The sequence below is a fragment of the Notothenia coriiceps genome, unplaced genomic scaffold (assembly GCF_000735185.1).
Source record: "Notothenia coriiceps isolate Sejong01 unplaced genomic scaffold, NC01 NC01_scaffold00036871, whole genome shotgun sequence".
NCBI lineage: Eukaryota > Metazoa > Chordata > Actinopteri > Perciformes > Nototheniidae > Notothenia > Notothenia coriiceps.
Window position 1 is genome coordinate 11,038 of NW_011369572.1, and position 6,447 is coordinate 17,484.

The 6,447-nt window shown below is 36.8% G+C and overlaps 1 long non-coding RNA gene across 1 annotated transcript in view; it reads left to right on the forward strand.

The window, feature by feature from the left end:
- LOC104964226 (uncharacterized) overlaps positions 1-5,467 on the forward strand; it is a 10,528-nt gene extending 5,061 nt beyond the window's left edge. Inside the window, exons 2-3 of the long non-coding RNA XR_800391.1 lie at positions 2,850-2,853; positions 5,324-5,467. This is a non-coding gene — a long non-coding RNA (uncharacterized lncRNA). The remainder of the gene's footprint in view (positions 1-2,849; positions 2,854-5,323) is intronic.
- The last annotated feature ends 980 nt before the right edge of the window (positions 5,468-6,447 follow it).

The following is a 6,447-nucleotide window of genomic DNA, read 5'->3' on the forward strand; positions in this document are numbered from 1 at the left end:
AGACAAAATCAATGTCCAGTGGAAGTAGTGGGAGATAAGCCACAGCCATTAAAACATTCTATTCCTTTACTATGTTCGAAAATAGTATAATATTGGCACATTAAGCGGTTATTGGTGGATTTGTCAACTCCGTCAGCTTATATGTCAACTCCGTCAGACATAAAACCTGACGGAGTTGACTCTGACGGAGTTGACGAAATGGCATGTTTTTTCCCTCTGCAGAAAAAAACACAGATAGCTAACTAGTTTTTTGGCTATTGCTAGCTGTCTCCATAATCTCAATAAAATACTTTCATTGAATCCAATATGGTTTATTAAAAGGTATCATAACAGAGAGATGGTGTTGACATGCTCCAGCTGTGACCATAGGAAAATTGACATTGTTCATCTAAAATATCAAAAAAGATCAAACATACCAGACAATGTGGTATTGATGTATTCACCACAGCCAGGGGAATGAAAAGGGACCCTCAGGGATATAGCTGACCATGCTATTGCCTGATTTAATGAGGTTTATCATGACAAAATCGGAGTTGACGGAAACAGAGGACACAACTTTGATAGGCAGATTTCTATGGAGCATATTTTTAGATGTTCATGGCATGCATTTTTTTATACATTCATAACCCTTATGTTTGATTTGATATAAATGTTTTCACAATTGTAGAGGTTTTTAAAGATTTTGGGGGCTGGTGAATATTGTGACCTCTTGCTGAGGACAAGAGAAATAACATGGGCCGTCTAACCACTGGTCATACATTTAAACAAATATCCCTCAAAAAAGTAATTATCTATGCTAAAACAGAACATCAGTATTCACAATTCCTTTAGATCTAACTTTGTGAGTATGTCAATCATTATTAATTAATTAATTTTTGAAATAAGACTTGTCTATGTGGGACATGTTTTGTCCCGACTCTCAAGAATCAGTGAAATATGATTAGTTTGTTAAACCTTGTTTCTTTGCAGGGATTTTCTACCAGGGGGAAGACGAGACTATATGGTTCAGATTCAACTGAGGTGAGAACTGTCTCTGACATGTAGATAAAACATCTTCAAATACTTTGAATCGAAAGGAAAGAAAAACAAATGAAAGTAATACACATTTATTTGAATGAAGTGAGCAAACCATTTATTAAATCTCTTTTAAAATCATATTATATTTTTATATTCATGTTTTAGAAACCAGGACTTTCTCCCGATACATGCTGTTGTTAATTGCAGTAAACCCACGTTTTTGGGGGTTCTTTTAGACACAATGATACATTTGTTTCAAATGTAATTGTATAGAAATAAAGCACACTGCAGACAGAATACAGATCTACTTAAGTAAACGGAGACAATACAGACAACAACTGCATTCAATAAATGTACATTTAGGTTCAACGCTATTGTGTATCAGTTATGAAACTATTTTTATCAGATGATCTATATCAGCCATAAGAAGATTCAACTTATTGTCATTACGTAGTACAGGTACTATGTAACAAAATGGTTTCTCTGCATTTGACCCATCCTAGTGTTAGGAGCAGTGTGCTGCCATTGCCATGTACGGCGCCCGGGGAGCAGTGTAGGGAACGGTGCCTTGCTCAGGGACACCTCGGTAGCACTTGGTCTTTCCGGGACTTGAACTGGTGACCTTCCAGTTGCCAAGCCAAGTCCCTATGGACTTCACTAAGCTCCTCAATTCCAGATCTACAGCAGAGCACAGACTCCAAGTTGGCTTCCCAGGAAGTAATCTTCATGTTTTATACTTAACAAAAAAACATTGAGAAAAGGTTTTTAAGGAAAACTTGACACCTGTGTGTTTTAGTGAGTTGGTTTCAAAGACAAATAGTTATTAAAGTTGTTAGGCCTTCTGAAATCAGGACTGAAATGAGTGTCACTGATACCTGGTTCATATGTGGTTGAAAAAAGGAAGAGTGGATTTATTTTAGTTGTTTTATACACTCTGGGAACTAAAACTATAAGAGCTAAGTACCACCAAAAATTCCAGATATGACCATAGTAATAAAATTGCTATTCAACATGAATGTAGTTGAGTCATTTGGGCAAACAACTACTGTAAATGTTATGGTTAACATATAGAAGTATATTTACTTTTAAAAAGGAACAACAATTGCCCAACAGCCATGGGAGTCATGATTTTTCAATATACAAATAACTCAATTTAAAAGTATTCTTTCCCCATGAGTCATGACCTACTTGTGACTTCTTCCATATTACAATAGACCTTAAGTCAAATCAAGGGACAGACTGTGAGTCTACGAAGTAGCAATGTTATTGTGAAAGGAAGTGAAAACCCTGAGTGAGAATACATTTGTGGGTGTTACGTTTAGTCTGTATACACACACGCATCTATGAATAAACTACCTCACTACAGTCTGTGGGTCATGAAGGATCTAAGATAGGACTGAATTATCTCTGATGTGTTAAATCGTAAAAACTCAACACCAACACAAAGCTAATATTTATTTCATACCAATAAAAAAATGAATTGGTAAAATAATGATTAAGCAGTCAGTGATTCATAACACTGATTAAAGTTGTCGCCCCCCAGGGTAGATGACTGGAGGTCTGAATAATTAAAAGGAAATGTATTCACTGTAATTACAGGCTTTATTAACTAAGTGTCTCAGGGTATGTCATTAAAGATCATTAAAGCAAACATTGACTTTTCTTAACTGAATTATTATCAGGCTGTTTTTTTAAGACAATTCTCCGTAGAACACACTGAGTAGATTCTACATGCAACACTTTGATCTAAGAAGGTCATTCACACTGGGTGACCTACACATAACTGATGCTTTATTGAATTAACAATGAAGGAACTCCATAACAAATCACAGAAATGTATAGAACGACTCCCTTAGCATGGCCAAAAAACAGGCTTAATCAACTGTACCAGATACTTTTACATGTATTCAATTGACAGATAATTATTTAGAAAAAAATCAGTCTGTAAACACTTCTGCCAACCCTAATCTCCTCTCTTTAGAAACACAAATCCACAACAGTTGTTTGAAGCCCCCCGCCATTAAATCTCCAGCCGCTCCCCAAATGACAGGTGCATCTGAGGGGCGTCGTTGGGACTTCAGAGCATTCAGGACTCAGTACAAACTCAATTACAGAACGAGCTATAAACAGAGGGATACAAGGGGACGCACAGTGCTTCAGGCATTGGATGTAGCTTTTAAAAAGGAAGATATATTTATTATCATATTATGGCTGACTTCAGAGAGGAAGCTGACATGCTGAAATTAAATGACAAGCTACATTCTTGGGTCTTTTCAATTGATTTATAGAATTGCTTTCCATAATAACTTTAATCATATCAATAACAATGTATGCTCTTTTTTCCTAAGACGAAAATAATGGCACAATCATTATCATTGTATCGTATTGGGGACTACTTTGACACAATTATTGCAATATTAGAGATTTGCATTTTTTCATATTGGATGTTGTCCAAATGTGATGGAAATTATATTATACTCACGTCGTCTTTGACATTTTTTTTATATCTGATGAAGCACTTATATTTTCCTTCTTTTGGTCAATGTATTGATTGTTTGATTAAAGCAAAAATGTGGTTTATGTGTTTGTTTGTGAATATTTCCACTGCATTACTTTAATACACCTGAGTTTCAGAAAATGGAACAGGAACAGTTAAATGAAGTGACAGTTGGCCTATGTGCCTAATATTGCCACATTATTGACAGCTAGTTTGCTGCTGTAACTTGATTGTTAAGAAATATGGAATATCAGTCAGTACAAATGGATTCTTCCTCAACATTTTACTTTGTGTAGGCATACCTTTCACTAGGCCTTATCATTGACCGATTGACTGAAGCCGTGCAAACACAGATTTAGGTAAGGAAGAACGTCGCCTGGCATGGCACACCCTTTGAAATGTTATAATCAGGGTCAGAGAGGTGAGATTAAAAAAGATATCCTTGAAATATAAAAGGAGTTAATAACATGACCAATATTCTACTCGCATAAATATACTGTTAGATTGTAACAGCATTGATTTTTGTTATTACAAAGAGTTTTGCTAATGGGCCTGGTAAAACATTTCAATGGGGTCTCTCAGCAGACATGTCACAGATTGCAAACATCACCACAAACTTCTCAAAACAGTCCCTCCCCTGTCATGTGACAACAACAGAACTTCAACTACAAAGAAACAGTATGAATGTAATGGTCAACGTGCCAGAGTACTTGACTTAAGAACATAGACTGTAATAAAGCAAAAAGAAAGATTAAAATGAAAAGTTAAATTACCGCCTTTAAGCATCTGTATTCATTTTAAACCAAGTTTTAGCGTCAAAGCCTGCTGTATATATCATGATTGGTTTTTATCTTGTATTGTTAAATAATCAATAACATAACACTCAATTGAATAGCCTTTACCAAGCTATTGAGCAATCAGCCTTTTATAATGCAATTTCATGATATGTTCTAATTATATGTGTCTCTCTATGTCAAATGAACTTACTATATACAAAACAGACTGGTTGATTGTGCAGAATTATTAAATACGTAAATATGCCAAAGGAAGTCCCAATACAGTTATCAAACTATGCCAGCCTTATCAAACACTGTATGTCAAAAACAAAACAAATTGGAATGACATCCAGCTGTCATGTGACCCAAAATATTAACAGTGACAAATATGGATGCCAACATAAAGGACATATGTGTTGCTTAACAATATAGAGTATTCTCTGCTTCTCTAGTATTGTTAGTCTTCGTTTATTTGAGTTAGTTCTGTCATGTCACCGGAACACCACTTAATCTGGATACAAGCAATCCTGCTAATTTCAATGCAGCCTGTCAAGCCTCATCTGACATCGATGCATTTCCAAGTATACAGCTGATTTTTTTTAAGATAATTCAATAAAACGTTATATCCTTTGCTCAATATCGTTGGGCTAGCCTATTGTAGCAAGCTCTTGTGTTAACTTATTGCCCGAGTTAGCCCTTCCAACCTGCCTATCGTTAGCAAATACAGCTTCTCAGCATTCACCTATTCTAAATCCGACAGACATATTGAACTGAACAGGAACCATTTAGAGAAACTGTTCCGTCACTATAAAGCCAAGTGTTATGTAAAGGTGTTCGCAGTAATTTGGGGAATTAACACGCAGACTGGCCCTCGCTGAAGCCTTGAAACAGGCCATTAATGTGTGTAGCATGGGTAGCTAACGCCTGTTAGCCAAGCAACACTGGCAGTTACAGCCAACAAACAGTTTTTGATTCCATAACTGAAGAAACAGACACATTTTACGTTGACGGTGCGTGTGCGAGTGCGAAACAGCTTACCTTTATTCCCACGGTTTTATTTATTCCAACGGCGGTGGGCACAACATTGCACTCTCCCAATAACATCAGCAGCCAACAGCATCCAGCCGAGCTGTAAACACAAGCCCAACCAACCTGCAACCAACCCGCTGGCATCCGCACTGCGCATGCGCCTGTCAGTGCCCCGGTCGCCTGTGCTGAGGGAGGGGAAGTGATGGGATTACCTAACGACGTTATGCTCACCGACAGAATGTCTTCTCAAATCAGTTCGAGACTAGAGACAAGTCGTAGTTAAAAAAAGATAACAGACTTAACAGAAATGTGTTAAGTCTCCTCAACTTGTGTTGCAGTTGTGTAGTCCCTCGTGCCAAGGCTAAATTGAGTCACAACTCGGCAGTAGGCAGGTGCAAGTCTTCTACTAAGTCATATATTTTTAAATGTCAAAGTGCAATTATATAATATTCATTTGTTAAATGACATAGACATATTTTTCCAAGGTGGAAGAGCATTGAATTGAGCATCTTCTAAAAGTCCATATAGTTCCCATTTAGAAGGGTATTTAAAGTTAAATTGTTCTATGAACATGAATAAACCCAATTCATAAAACATATTGGAAAAATAATAGGAACTTTTAGCGTTCACGGAGTAGAGACCGTATAGGAAATATAGTTATGGTATAGTAATAATAAGGGCAGATGATTGGTTAAAGGTGGTTGAAGGTGCTTTTTGTTCTGAGATTCTATGTTTTTTCTCTTTTAATGGGCCATGTATTGTTTGTGTCAATAAAATCAAGACAGTTAAACATTCATACCTGTATTATTTCTCAGGGAAACAAAATCACTGCATTCTTTCAGCATTTTCCAACTGTAATGTGAACCCACATAATTGTTTGCAGTATAGGCAGTGTATTGCGCAGTAGTCAGATGTGAGAAACACAGCCATTGTTCTCAGTGTGTTGTGGTCATGCTGGCCCTTCCTGTCCAGCCTGTTAGGGCCTGTCGTCAGAGTTGGACCAGGTAACATGAGGCTAATGATGCCAAAGAAATGCTGCCTACCCTGGCTTAAATCTAAATGATTGGCTAAAGTTAAATGAATTGGTTGTGTTATCTCACGCTTCCTATCATAGTACTACATTAACAA